This window comes from Pleurodeles waltl, chromosome 11 (assembly GCF_031143425.1).
Source record: "Pleurodeles waltl isolate 20211129_DDA chromosome 11, aPleWal1.hap1.20221129, whole genome shotgun sequence".
Classification (NCBI taxonomy): domain Eukaryota; kingdom Metazoa; phylum Chordata; class Amphibia; order Caudata; family Salamandridae; genus Pleurodeles; species Pleurodeles waltl.
Genome location: NC_090450.1, coordinates 389,596,738 through 389,611,408, shown reverse-complemented (window position 1 = coordinate 389,611,408; position 14,671 = coordinate 389,596,738). Strand labels below are relative to the sequence as shown.

At 46.2% G+C, this 14,671-nt stretch overlaps 1 protein-coding gene across 3 annotated transcripts in view; it reads left to right on the top strand.

The window, feature by feature from the left end:
• Nucleotides 1-10,354: 10,354 nt before the first annotated feature.
• Nucleotides 10,355-14,671, top strand: part of FAM168B (family with sequence similarity 168 member B) — a 257,323-nt gene continuing 253,006 nt past the window's right edge. Inside the window, exon 1 of one of the 3 annotated variants that reach the window (XM_069213721.1) lies at nucleotides 10,355-10,640. The gene's annotated coding sequence lies outside the window, so the exon portion shown is untranslated. The remainder of the gene's footprint in view (nucleotides 10,641-14,671) is intronic. The other 2 variants (XM_069213720.1, XM_069213722.1) reach the window with 2 other exon arrangements.

Genomic DNA, 14,671 nt, shown 5'->3' with positions numbered 1-14,671 from the left:
GATCCTGCAGCTTCTGGGGGTGCTGGCTGGCATCCTGAGGGCTCTCTAAAGTACTGAGAGCCCCCTCTTCCTCATCACACAGAGTTGAGGCCCCAAGGTTCCTCCTGGGTCCATCCAGCGCCATTTTGATGAAAAACGCACTTTTGTTGTAGCCAAGGCTTGTTGGTGCCTTCCAACACGAAATCTCGTCTGCAACGATCTTCAAGCCGTGGGACATCTTTTGCATCACGCAGGAACCGCTGGCAGATTCCTAGGGTGCATTTCTGCAGTATTCTACTAACCTGGGACTCTTCTTTTGCACCCTCTTCTGGGTTGGCAGGGGCTCCTGTCCTTCCTGGAACTTCTTTCGACTTCTGGACTTGGTCCCTTTCCTTTGCAGGCCTTCAGGTCCAATAATCCAGCAGTTGTTCTTTGCAGACTTGGTTGGGTGCTGCAAAATCCCAAATACGGGGGTAGTGTGTCCTAAGGAAACTTGCAGTACTTTACTCCTGCTTTTCTAGGCTCTGGGATGGGGTAATTTACTCACCTTTACTGTATTCTTACTCTCCCAGCGATTCTGCACACACTACACTTATCTAGGAGGGAATTTGTGATTCGCATTCCACTTTCTTAGTATATGGTTTGTGTTGCCCCTAGACCTATTTTCTCCTATTGCATTCTATAGCATTTCCTATTGTTTGCAATATCCTATGTCTAATTACTTACCTTATTTTAGTGTCTAGTGTATATATTGTGTATAATATTTACCTCCAGAAGGAGTATTTTCTCTAAGATATTTTTGGTACTGTGTCACCCAAATAAATACCTTTATTTTTGCTAACACTGAGTATTGTCTAAATACTGTGTAACTATAAGTGGTATTGCATGAGCTTTGCATGTCTCCTAATTCAGCCTAAGCTGCTCTGCTATATCTACCTCTATCAGCCTAAGCTGCTAGAACACTACTACTTCACTAATATGGGATAACTGGACCTGGTATAAGGTTTAAGTACCCAAGGTACCCACTACAAACCAGGCCAGCCTCCTACATAAACTCCCTAAACTCCTGAGGCACTACCACTCTCCTAGTGGCACCAGGTTTGGGATCTCTTGCCTCAGTGTTAAGGAGTCCATCTTCCCAATAGACCCTATGGTTTCCACTGACATTGCCTTTTTCTTGCTCAGCTGCTTGCTGTCTTATGTCTCCAAGAGTGGGGCAACTATTTTGTCCCTTACACAGGTGTTCCCTTGAGGGTCCCCCTGGGCCCAAGAGCTCGGCCTGATAAGGCTCCAGCTCCATGGACTCAGTTCCCTCAGGGGATAGAACATCTTCCTGAGAAGAGAAGTTCTGCTTCTTTTGCTGTGCAAAAGCTGGCTCCCCAGTCTTCTGTCCTTTCCTCTTGGAAGGTTGGGCCATTATTCCAGATTCCAACACTTCTTTTTCACCTTGTGCCCTGCTCTGTGCCCTTGTCTTGACACACACCTGTTCAGGGATACCCTGCATGGCTCTTGAGCTCAACTTTAGCCCATGCTGAGGACTCCAGTTCATTCCTTGCCAGACATTCTTCTGGAAATGCAGAGGAGACTACCGCCTGTTTCAGGCCAGTGATCCCTCCCCATTCTAAAGTTACCATTGCCATGGGATGGACTTTAGTTTGATTGTCAGCATTAGTGACTGGATATGTCTGTCCAGCCAGGTACTGTCCTGGGGAAACCAGTTTGTCTGTCACCATAGTGACACTGGCACCTGTATCCCTCAGGGCTTCTACTCTAGTCACATTGATCAAGAGCTGCTGCCTATATTTTTGCATGTTAGGCGGCCAGGCAGCAAGTCTAGCTAAATCTACCCCACCCTCTCAGACTAATGTAGCTTCAGTGTGGACCCTGATTTGCTCTGGGCACACTGTTGATCCCACCTGGAGACTGGCTATTCCAGTACTATCTGGAGTAGTTGTTGTTGTGGGTCTGTTTTATGGAGAGGCCTTGTCTCCAGTTCGGTGTCCCTGCTGTCTACAGTTTTGACACCAGGCCTTCTTGGGATCAAAGTTTTTACCCTTATACCCATTTGTGGACTGTGAAGAGACTCGGGCCCACTGTCCTGAGCAGGTTTTTGGGGCCCTGTAGAAGAATCTTTACTTTTGTCCTTGGATGTCTCACCACCCTTCCCCTGGGGAGGCTTTGTGACCCCTTTCTTTTGGTCACTCCCTGTGGAAGTCTTGGTCACCCTAGTCTTGACCCAGTGGTCTACCTTCTTTCCCACTTCTTGGGGAGAAATTGGACCTAGGTCTACCAGATGTTGATGCAGTTTGTCATTGAAGCAATTACTTTACAGATGTTCTTTCATAAACAAGTTATACAGCCCATTATAATCACTTACACCACGGCCAGTTATCCAACCATCTAAAGTTTTGACTGAGAAATCAACAAAATCAACCCAGGTCTGGCTCGAGGATTTGTGAGCCCCCCTGAACCTAATCCTGTACTCCTCAGTTGAGAATCCAAAGCCCTCAATCAGGGTAGCCTTCATGAGGTCATAAGATTCTGCATCTTCACCAGGGAGTGTGAGGTGTCTATCCCTACACTTTCCAGTGAACATTCCCCAAAGGAGAGCTCCCCAGTGAGATCTGTTTACTTTTCTGGTTGCACAAGCCCTCTCAAAAGCTGTGAACCACATGGTGATGTCATCACCATCTTCATATTTAGTTACAATCCCTTTGGGGATTTTTAGGATGTCAGTATTCTCTCTGACCCTATTTAAGTTGCTGCCACCATTGATTGGACTTAAACCCATCTCTTTTCTTTCCCTTTCTATGGTTAGGAGCTGCTTCTCCAAGGTCAATCTCTTGGCCATCCTGGCTAACAGGATGTCCTCTTCATTGAGGCTGTCCTCAGTGCTCACAGAGGCACTGGTCTCCCCTGTGTAAGAACCAGGCTCCCTATTATTTGTGGAGTTAGGGTTCTGTGAGCCCTGCTCTCCCTAATTAGGACAGGAGGGGGGAGTTCTTCCTCCTGTTCACTAATTTCCCCATCTGAAGGAGCATCCTCCACATCAGACGTGTGGTCCCTTGTGAACTGTGCCAAGAGCTCCTGGAGCTTTGCCTAGGTAGGGTTGGACCCAGTTTTTATCTTTTTTATCTTACAGAGAGACTTTAACTCTGACATCCCTAAATGCAGGTATGGTGTGTGAGATTGAGTTCCATCACTGTCTCTTCTGTTTGACTCATTATTTCTCTAAAAGTTGGTATGTCTTTTTAAGAATCTAAAAACTACTTCTAGAACTTAAATCCAAACTTTTACAAACTTTTAAACTCTAAAAGAAATGCTAACAGGGACTTACACAAGGCCCTAGCAGAACTTATAAACATTTAGAAAAAATAGTCAAATTGCAAATATCATTTTCTAATGACAATTTTGGGAATTTTAGTTGTGTGATCAGGTATTGACTGATTAGTCAAGCAAATGCAAAGTCTTAGACCCCACTGCTGATCCACCAATGTAGGAGGTTGGCTCTGTATATTCTATCTCAAAGTGAGAGACAGCGTGCGCAGAGTCCAAGGGCTCCCCTTAGAGGTTGATAGTGGCAAAATTAGATAATACTAATGCTCTATTTTGTGGTAGTGTGGTCAAGCAGTAGGCTTATCAGAGGATAGTGTTAAGCATTTGTTGTACACACACAGGCAATAAATGAGGAACACACCCTCAAAGACTTAACTCCAGGCCAATAGGTTTTTATATAGAAAAATATATTTTCTTAATTTATTTTTAGAACCACAAGATTCAAATTTGAGGTAAGTACATAAAATGCAAGGTACTTCACACAGGTAAGTATAGAACTTTGATTTAAAACAGTAGTACACACAGTTTTGGTTAAAATACCAAATAGCTATTTTAAAAGTGGACACAGTGCAAAAATCAACAGTTCCTCTGGAAGATAAGTTTTGGTTAGCTTCTCAGGTAAGTAAAGCACTTACACAGTCAGTCTCCTAGCCATAGGCAGCCCACCATTGGGGGTTCAAGGCAACCCCAAAGCCACAGCACCAGCAACACATGGCCGGTCAGGTGCAGAGATCAAAGGAGGGCCCAAAACACATAGGCACCTATGGAGAACAGCGGTGCACCGGTTCCAGTCTGCTAGCAGGTAAGTACCTGCGTCCTCGGGGAGCAGACCAGGGGGGTTTGTAGAGCACTGGGGGGCACACACAAGCACACAAAACACACTCACAGTGGCACACAGGCGGCTGGGTGCAGTGTGCAAAGTAGGCATTGGGTTTGCTATTGAAAGCAATGGAGGGACCCGGGGGTCACTCTGGTAATGCAGGAAGGGCACAAGAGGGCTTCTCGGGACAGCCACCGACTGGGCTAGGATGAGGGACGCCTGCTGGTCACTCCTGCCCTGGTAGGTGGTTCCTCTCAGTCCCGGGGGCTAAGGGTGCAATGCTTGGTCCAGGAGTCGGGTTCCTTTGTTACCAGGCAGTCGCGGGCAGGGGGAGCCTCTGGATCCTCTATGCAGGCGTCGCTGTGGGGGTGCAGGGAGGTCGACTCAGGGTGTCCACGTCATTGGAGTCGCCTGGGAGTCCTCTCTGCGGTGTTGGTTGTCCTGAACTCAAGCCGGGGGGCGTCGAGTGCAGAGTGTGAAGACTCACGCTTTTGGCTGGAGGTGAGAGTCTTTTCAAAGTTGCTTCTTTGTTGCAAGTTTGTTGCTGTTTCTGAACAGTGCTGCTCTTCTTGGGAGGTTCTTGGTCCTTTGGGTGCAGGGCAGTCCTCTGAGTCCTCAGAGGTTGCTGGTCCCGCTGGATGCATCGCTGTGTAGGTTCTTAGAGTCTTGTTTACAGGCCGGTGGGGCTGGGGCCAAGTCAGCTGTCGTCTCCGTCGTCTCTGTGGGGCTTTCAGGTCAGCAGTCCTTCTTCTTGTTGTAGGTTGCAGGAATCTGATTTCCTGGGTTCAGGGTCGCCCCTAAATACTGAATTTAGGGGGGTGTTTAGATGTGGGGTCAGTAGCCAATGGATACTGCCCTGGAGGGTGGCTACACCCTTTTTGTGCCTCCTCCCTGAGGGGAGGGGGGCACATCCCTATTCCTATTGGGGGAATCCTCCAAAATTAAGATGGAGGATTTCTGAAGGCAGGGGTCACCTCAGCTCAGGGCACCATAGGGGCTGTCCTGACTGTTAGGTGACGCCTCCTTGTTTTTCTCATTATCTCCTTCGGCCTTGCCGCAAAAAGTGGGGGCTGTGTCCCGAGGGGCAGGCATCTCCACTAGCTGGGATGCCCTGGGGCGCTGTAACAACAGGCATGTTCCTGCAGGGGGTGGTGAGAGGCACCTCCACCGAGTGCAGGCTTTGTTCCTGGCCACAGGGTGATAAAGGCACTCATCCCATGTGGCCAGAAACTCGTCTGGTTGTGGCAGGCTGGCAGGAACTGGTCAGCCTAACACTAGGAGGCGGACTGGCATGCAGGGGACATCTATAAGATGCCCTCTGTTTGCATTTTGCAATAAATCCCACACTGGCATCAGTGTGCATTTATCATGCTGAGACGTTTGATACCAGACTTCTCAGATTTAAGTGTAGCCATTATGGAACTGTGGAGTTCGTATTTGACAGACTCACAGGCCATATACTCTTTATGGCTACCCTGCACTTACAATGTCTAAGGTTTGGCTTAGACACTTTTGGGGCATAGTGCTCATGCAACTATGCCCTCACCTGTGGTATAGTGCACCCTGCCTTAGGGCTGTAAGGCCTGCTGGAGGGGTGTCTTTCCTATGCCACATGCAGTGGGTTAAGGGCATGGCACTCTGAGACGAGAGCCATGTTGAGTTACGCATTTTCTCCCCACCAGCACACACAAGCTGTGAGGCAGTGTGCATGTGCTGAGTGAGAGGTCTCCAGGGTGGCATAATACACGCTGCAGCCCTTAGAGACCTTCCCTGGCCACAGGGCCCTTGATACCAGGGGTACCAGTTACAAGGGACTTATCTGTGTGCCAGGGCTGTGCTAATTGTGGGAACAAAGGTACAGTTTAGGGAAAGAACACTGGTGCTGGGGCCTGATTAGCAGGGTCCCAGCACACTTTCAATCATAACTGGCATCAACAAAAGGCAAAAAGTTAGGGGGTAAACATGCCAAGGGAGGCATTTCCCTACACACACACACATACACCCACCCATTTACCAGGCTGTGGAAAATACAGAACAGGCCAGATATAGAAGTAAGGCTAAAGGCTTTAGCCCTACATGTATGTTTGACCTGTCCCGTTTTTTTCTTCTCAAAATCTGGTCACCATAGGTATCTTCCAAATACCTGTAACCACTAAGGGTCACATGCACAAATGTCAAGTTTTGCGACTCGCAAATTGCGAGTCACAAAACCTGAGGTACAACAGTGTCTCAGACACTATTTGCGATTCACAAATAGGTTTGCAAAGGACCTGCCTCATTAACATTCAGGCAGCTCATAATTTGCGATCCATTCGGGAATGGGTGCACTCACAGGGTTGGTGGCCTGCTGGGGTCAGCAGACCACCATGTCTGTGACTGTCTTTCAAATAAAGTAGTTTTTTTTTAATGCAGCATATTTTCCTTAAAAGAAAACAGGATGCATTACAAAAAAAAATGAAGTTTCCTTTTAATTTGTTCAGAGTAAGTGTTGGCACCCATATTCATAAAGGGGAATGGGTTTCTTGGGGACCCCTTCCCGTTTCCGAATGGGTTACTGTAGGAGGCTGGACTGGCTTGTAGTGAGTACCAAGGGGTACTTGCACCTTGCACCAGGCCCAGTTATCCCTTATTAGTGTATAGGGTGTCTAGCAGCTTAGGCTGATAGATAATGGTAGCTTAGCAGAGCAGCTTAGGCTGAACTAGGAGACGTGTGAAGCTACTACAGTACCACTTAGTGTCATATGCACAATATCATAAGAAAACACAATACACAGTTATACTAAAAATAAAGGTACTTTATTTTTATGACAATATGCCAAAGTATCTTAGAGTGTACCCTCAGTGAGAGGATAGGAAATATACACAAGATATATATACACAATAGCAAAAATATGCAGTATAGTCTTAGAAAACAGTGCAAACAATGTATAGTTACAATAGGATGCAATGGGGAAACATAGGGATAGGGGCAACACAAACCATATACTCCAAAAGTGGAATGCGAACCACGAATGGACCCCAAACCTATGTGACCTTGTAGAGGGTCGCTGGGACTATTAGAAAATAGTGAGAGTTAGAAAAATAACCCTCCCCAAGACCCTGAAAAGTGAGTGCAAAGTGCACTAAAGTTCCCCTAAGGACAAAGAAGTCGTGTTAGAGGAATAATGCAGGAAAGACACAAACCAACAATGCAACAACTGTGGATTTCCAATCTAGGGTACCTGTGGAACAAGGGGACCAAGTCCAAAAGTCACAAGCAAGTCGGAGATGGGCATATGCCCAGGAAATGCCAGCTGTGGATGCAAAGAAGCTTCTACTGGACAGAAGAAGCTGAGGTTTCTGCAGGAACGAAAAGGGCTAGAGACTTCCCCTTTGGTGGACGGATCCCTCTCGCCGTGGAGAGTCGTGCAGAAGTGTTTTCCCGCCGAAAGAACGCCAACAAGCCTTGCTAGCTGCAAATCGTGCGGTTAGCGTTTTTGGACGCTGCTGTGGCCCTGGAGGGACCAGGAGGTCGCAAATTGGACCAGGAGAGAGAGGGGACGTCGAGCAAGACAAGGAGCCCTCTCAGCAGCAGGTAGCACCCGGAGAAGTGCCAGAAACAGGCACTACGAGGATGCGTGAAACGGTGCTCACCCGAAGTCGCACAAAGGAGTCCCACGTCGCCGGAGACCAACTTAGAAAGTCGTGCAATGCAGGTTAGAGTGCCGTGGACCCAGGCTTGGCTGTGCACAAAGGATTTCCGCCGGAAGTGCACAGGGGCCGGAGTAGCTGCAAAAGTCGCGGTTCCCAGCAATGCAGCCCAGCGAGGTGAGGCAAGGACTTACCTCCACCAAACTTGGACTGAAGAGTCACTGGACTGTGGGGGTCACTTGGACAGAGTCGCTGGATTCGAGGGACCTCGCTCGTCGTGCTGAGAGGAGACCCAAGGGACCGGTAATTCAGCTTTTTGGTGCCTGTGGTTGCAGGGGGAAGATTCCGTCGACCCACGGGAGATTTCTTCGGAGCTTCTGGTGCAGAGAGGAGGCAGACTACCCCCACAGCATGCACAAGCAGGAAAACAGTCGAGAAGGCGGCAGGATCAGCGTTACAGAGTTGCAGTAGTCGTCTTTGCTACTATGTTGCAGGTTTGCAGGCTTCCAGCGCGGCCAGCAGTCTATTCCTTGGCAGAAGGTGAAGAGAGAGATGCAGAGGAACTCGGATGAGCTCTTGCATTCGTTATCTAAAGTTTCCCCAGAGACAGAGACCCTAAATAGCCAGAAAAGAGGGTTTGGCTACGTAGGAGAGAGGATAGGCTACTAACACCTGAAGGAGCCTATCAGAAGGAGTCTCTGACGTCACCTGGTGGCACTGGCCACTCAGAGCAGTCCAGTGTGCCAGCAGCACCTCTGTTTCCAAGATGGCAGAGGTCTGGAGCACACTGGAGGAGCTCTGGACACCTCCCAGGGGAGGTGCAGGTCAGGGGAGTGGTCACTCCCCTTTCCTTTGTCCAGTTTCGTGCCAGAGCAGGGCTAAGGGGTCCCCTGAACCGGTGTAGACTGGCTTATGCAGAATTGGGCACATCTGTGCCCAAGAGAGCATTTCCAGAGGCTGGGGGAGGCTACTCCTCCCCTGCCTTCACACCATTTTCCAAAGGGAGAGGGTGTAACACCCTCTCTCAGAGGAAGTCCTTTGTTCTGCCATCCTGGGCCAGGCCTGGCTGGACCCCAGGAGGGCAGATGCCTGTCTGAGGGGTTGGCAGCAGCAGCAGCTGCAGTGAAACCCCAGGAAGGGCAGTTTGGCAGTACCAGGGTCTGTGCTACAGACCACTGGGATCATGGGATTGTGCCAACTATGCCAGGATGGTATAGAGGGGGCAATTCCATGATCATAGACATGTTACATGGCCATATTCGGAGTTACCATTGTGAAGCTACATATAGGTAGTGACCTATATGTAGTGCACGCGTGTAATGGTGTCCCCGCACTCACAAAGTTCAGGGAATTGGCTCTGAACAATGTGGGGGCACCTTGGCTAGTGCCAGGGTGCCCTCACACTAAGTAACTTTGCACCTAACCTTTACCAGGTAAAGGTTAGACATATAGGTGACTTATAAGTTACTTAAGTGCAGTGTAAAATGGCTGTGAAATAACGTGGACGTTATTTCACTCAGGCTGCAGTGGCAGGCCTGTGTAAGAATTGTCAGAGCTCCCTATGGGTGGCAAAAGAAATGCTGCAGCCCATAGGGATCTCCTGGAACCCCAATACCCTGGGTACCTCAGTACCATATACTAGGGAATTATAAGGGTGTTCCAGTAAGCCAATGTAAATTGGTAAAAATGGTCACTAGCCTGTTAGTGACAATTTGGAAAGAAATGAGAGAGCATAACCACTGAGGTTCTGATTAGCAGAGCCTCAGTGAGACAGTTAGTCACTACACAGGTAACACATTCAGGCACACTTATGAGCACTGGGGCCCTGGTGAACAGGGTCCCAGTGACACATACAACTAAAACAACATATATACAGTGAAAAATGGGGGTAACATGCCAGGCAAGATGGTACTTTCCTACAGTTACCACCAATTTGAAGTTGGTGGTAACTGCGATTGTTTTGCGACCTCATTCCCATTCACAAAACAATCATACATCTCCCTGCGAGTCGCTATTAGGAAGGGACGCCCTTAGCATGTCCCCCCTTCCTAATAGTAAGTAGCAAACCCATTTTGCAATTCGGTAATAGGTTACCGAATGTCAAAATAGGGTTTTGTAAATGCTTACAAGCTACCTGTGGCCCTAAAACCCTTATTACAAATGGCCCGGTGTTCAGTGAGATATTTATTTCAACTGATAAATAACGATACCTATGTTGTTTATCAGGTGCCATAAGTAGCACATATATACATTTTTCCTTATCACATCAATTTCCGCTTGTGTCGGTATTTACCAGGTGTTTGCACCCCAGACAACAGGAGGTAAATGTAATGATACAAAAGATAAGTGAGGATTATACAAAACTTGAATTTTACCTCCGAGCTCTTATCCATCCTGACATACAAAAACGTAAAGGAATGGCAGGTATTTTTTAACAACAAATAGCGACCATAAATGTAACATACGCAATGAATGTGTTAATGAAGAAGGAATCGAGTCAAGCTTGAAAGCATACTAATTATAGTTCTATCAATGAATCGAAGAAGGACAAAAACTATGATTTACATGAATCGTCCATATTGGAATGGGAAAGGCAGCAACCATAGAGACGCCACACGGGCAGTTGGCCTTGGCGGAAGTGATGCCACGATAGGCGACCCCGCACCCCTCCCATTCTTTCTCTGTCTGCCTATCTCCCCCTTCAGTTTGTTGCTGCGCAGTCACCATCGAGCCGCATAAGAAATAGGTCGATTCACATCCGGGGACTTACTCAAGCGATTGCTACCCTACGCCGCTCCTCCTTCCCCCCAGACCGAGGACAAGGAGCAGAACGTTTGGGGGGGGGGAAACAGGAAGCGCAGCCGTGAGACTTAAGGTAAAAGTGGGGGCGGGGACGGTGGTAGCGGGAGGGCCCGAAAACAGGGAGGCGGGGCACTACGGGAGGAATTGACGGAGAGAGGAGTTGTGCACTGTGTGGGAGGCCTCTCCCCCCTCTTTAGGGACATTGTAGTCACCTAGATAATGTAGGTGGGTTGCATACGTTCCTCTCACTAGTGTGTTGTATACATAACTCCTACCTTATTAAAACAGGTGTATTATGAGGCATAATACCGCTTATATGGAACCGGTATCTGGATGGCTGCAGGGAACCGAAGCCATTTTAAATTGTCATAGAACAGAACAAATGGGAGGGGTAATGCGAGTATGTCACGCGTGGGTGTATGTGTGAGTCTAGGTATGTTGTTTTTGTGTGAACTATGGGCTATTACTTAAGGTCTTGTTTTGTCAGGTGTAGTAAACGCTATATAAATGCATTTACAATACAGTGTCTTTTAGTGCCTTTCTGTGCTTTCTGCGTGAGTGCACGCGTTAAAAATAATTTCGGTGTCTCTTTACTGTTATTTTTATTCCTTTTGATGCTTCCTCAGTTTAAAAAAAAAAAAAAAATCTTTTGGAGGGAGAGTTCGAAGGGCAGTAGGTATGGGTTTTATTTCAGTGCTTCATTGCTGCCCACGGTCACCAGGACCTTCTTTCTGCCTCTTGTCTCCCAACACTCATCGGTTACGACCACGATTTATAGAAGCCTCCGGAGTCTCCTTGGATGCACCCATCCTGTGAAGAGGTTATGTTGCAGCAGTACACAAATACAATCCTCTAGAATACTTTCATTGTTTGGATTTGTAAGAGGACGGGACCCCCGCCCCCCTTTAGCGTCACGCGAACTCTGCTGCCTGCAACATGCACAAAGGAGTGCTCAACAGTGGCTGTTTAATGGATGTGCTCGGCGAGGTGTGCCACGTCTTGCTGTTATTTGTAACCTTTCCTATTTTATTCAGATAACTGCATGCTTGCAGATGCCCCCGAGCGCGTGCATGCTCTGTGCGCCCGACCCAGCGTACTTTTCTGCCGCTGGCTCACCTCAAATATCTATTTTAGTCCTGTGTCCCCAGTAACACATTTCACCCAGTGCTTAGTTTGTAAAACTAAATACATAAATAGAATAAAAATAAATGCCAAGGACGCTCGTCAGGAGACCACTGCAGCTTGCACTATCTGTTGCCCTTGCCAGTGCTGTCAATGACAGTACAAGCACACCGACTCACAATCGTACATATACAAGTGTGACAATTCAAATTTTCCAGGTTCCCAAAGCTATAAAAATGGCTTTGGTGGCCGGTATTGATCGTTTTGAATGTATATCGAATTAAAAACTGTTGTTGTGCTCATCTCTAAATAAAAGACAACACCTTCATGTGGCAGACCGTCATAAGTTCTGTGAGCATCCAAAGCCACAGGCTCAAATAAAGCACTGCTTTAAACCCTCGAACAGTCTTAGCAGGGAATTGTGCTGTATGCCGTTTGGCTTCAATAATCGCAGGCTGATAGACTTTACAGTTCACAGTAAAACACTGTTAATTCGTCTCTTTATGATAATTTATTACACATTAGGACTCGTTTTATGCCAATTAATCTTTTGACCCAGTTGAGAGACACCTTAGGACGAGATAGCTAATCAATAAGTCAATCAATACGTCAATAATGTCATCAATATTTATTATCACGATGCATTTCACTTTAGTCAAAGACATTAATCAACTCAAGACACCACCACCATGACCTTGCAGTCATGAATAACCACACCAATTTAGTAGAATTTTATGAGTTTTATTCCCTATTAGTTACAATCCTAAAAGCAGGTGCGTTAATCTCAAAACCAAGAAACACAATAGCATAGTCACAATATGGCAACTCTGATAAGATTTAATTAAGGCAAGAATCACAAACATTAGAACATAAAACGGCGTGAACATAGATCAATTCTAGCAGAGTATCATTAACGCGTCCGTTCAACAATGCATAGATTCAGTCGTTTGTCTATTTGCGTCAGTTTAGTGAACCCCTGTCCTAACCACTGATTAGCATTAGCATGTTGGGCTTCATGCAAAACAATTTAGAACACCAATTTGGAAAGCATCTAGCTGTGGTCTCTGTCAAAAGTAAGCAGTTGGTACCTAGAAAGGAAAAGCAAACAGACAAATCACAATTTCATTGTCATAGTTACCCTCCAAGGTTTAGGTCAGCATTCAGGTTCAGTCTTCGTCTTCAGGACATAAGTCGATTCGCCATCAGTCAAAACTCAGCTCTAGGGTAAAAAGGGGCACTTCCCTCATAAGGAGGCAAAGTGTAAAATGGGCAATCTAAGGACGAGAATGGTTTTAAGCGAACCAATAAGTCACCAAACAGAGTGACAGTTTCTGGATAAAATCAATAGCATTCCCTAACCCACCTAAATGGCTCCCTGTGTCATGGGTTTTTATCCCTTTTTCGTAGTACATTCCCCTAAAATGTAATTGGTCCATGGTTATATCCCACTATCTTTACCCTATTAGAAAACAGATTGTCATTAATCTTTCACCCCATATTGTTTTACATCCATTTTATTGGTCCATATGATTGACGTCTTCAGAGGTAGCACGTCCAGCATGATTTCATCCTTCTGTAATTCTTTGCACATCTTTTGGTCAGTAGCTCCATTGTCTTCACCGGTTTAAACGCCCTTGTACATTATACTAATCTACACTGTTGCATTTTAGCTAAACATGTCTACAAGCAAGATGAATTTCATGAGAACGGATCCACTATGGTTACATTCAGCTTCTGGTCGAAGAAAAACAAGAGGTCATGTCCTTTTGCGAGTCAGCACACTGCATGTTTAGAAAGATCACATTTAATATGAGAGCCAGGCAGCTAAGCTTCGGCTCATGCTAACTTAAGGCCTACAAGATTTATTTAGCATAACTATCATAATCATTAGTAATTAGTATAAAACCATACTTTATTTTATCAGCATTAGTCATTTCTATTAGTCCCGTATACATTGGCGGCCACTCACTGTGGTCACATTTCAAGTGCACATTTTAAACAAATCACATTAATTCAGTATCTATGCGGCATTATCACACATTATTTCATAAACATTTCATGTTAATATAGATTATATAAACTACACTTTCTCAACACCATAAAGTGGATGTTTTCTTAAGATAATTGCCTGCACCATCTGGAAAAGCGTATCCCCGACATGGTTTGTTCACTTATGAAAGTGGTAGTGACTAGTCACATTCAGACGTGCAGAAAGACTTCTTTCTGCTTGTGTAAAGAGCTACAATGTCCTCGGGCAGACTTTACATTTTATAAAAGTGCCAAAAAATGTGGGTACCAAGAGTGGGATAATACTTTCCAACTTCAGCTTCTTAATCTGGGCTTCTTCTGCTCAGCAGAGCCTAGAGGTATAGCCACCTTAGCACCAAGTCTATCTGAGTGAACAGGGAATTCATTTGTCCTCTGTAGCACATGCTACTACTAAGGCATCTCAACTGTGGTGGTTGCTTCCTGTGCCAGATTTATCTTTAATCCACACACATGATGAAATACACTTTATAGGAATGTTGCTATCCAGAGTACAATAAGTGATGTGCTACAGCTGACTTGCCTGTTTACCCTGGGGCCTTCCTGTCTTGATCCAGTCTCATTCAGAGGTGAGCGCCAAGGCCGCTTTCTCAGTGCCTTCAAAGAACAAGCAATATTCCAATTGTTACATACACAAGATAAGCACCCCACTACTATTTGGGTTGCACATAAATCTGTGTCAGAATGCTCCCATTTATTTGCCATTCGGGAAACCCACTCCAACACAAATGAATAATCTGCAAAGATTACACCATTTGGTCAGGTCGGGAAGATAGCACACAGACCCTTCGGTCCAAGAACCAACACCCCTTGATCCACAGTCCTCAATCTAGAACTAAACTATGTGCTGCATTAAATTAAACAAGCGTTGCCAAAGCCAGAACGTCTCAACCCATGAAAGAACTATTGGTTTTCGTAATGTTTATTAGCCGTGTC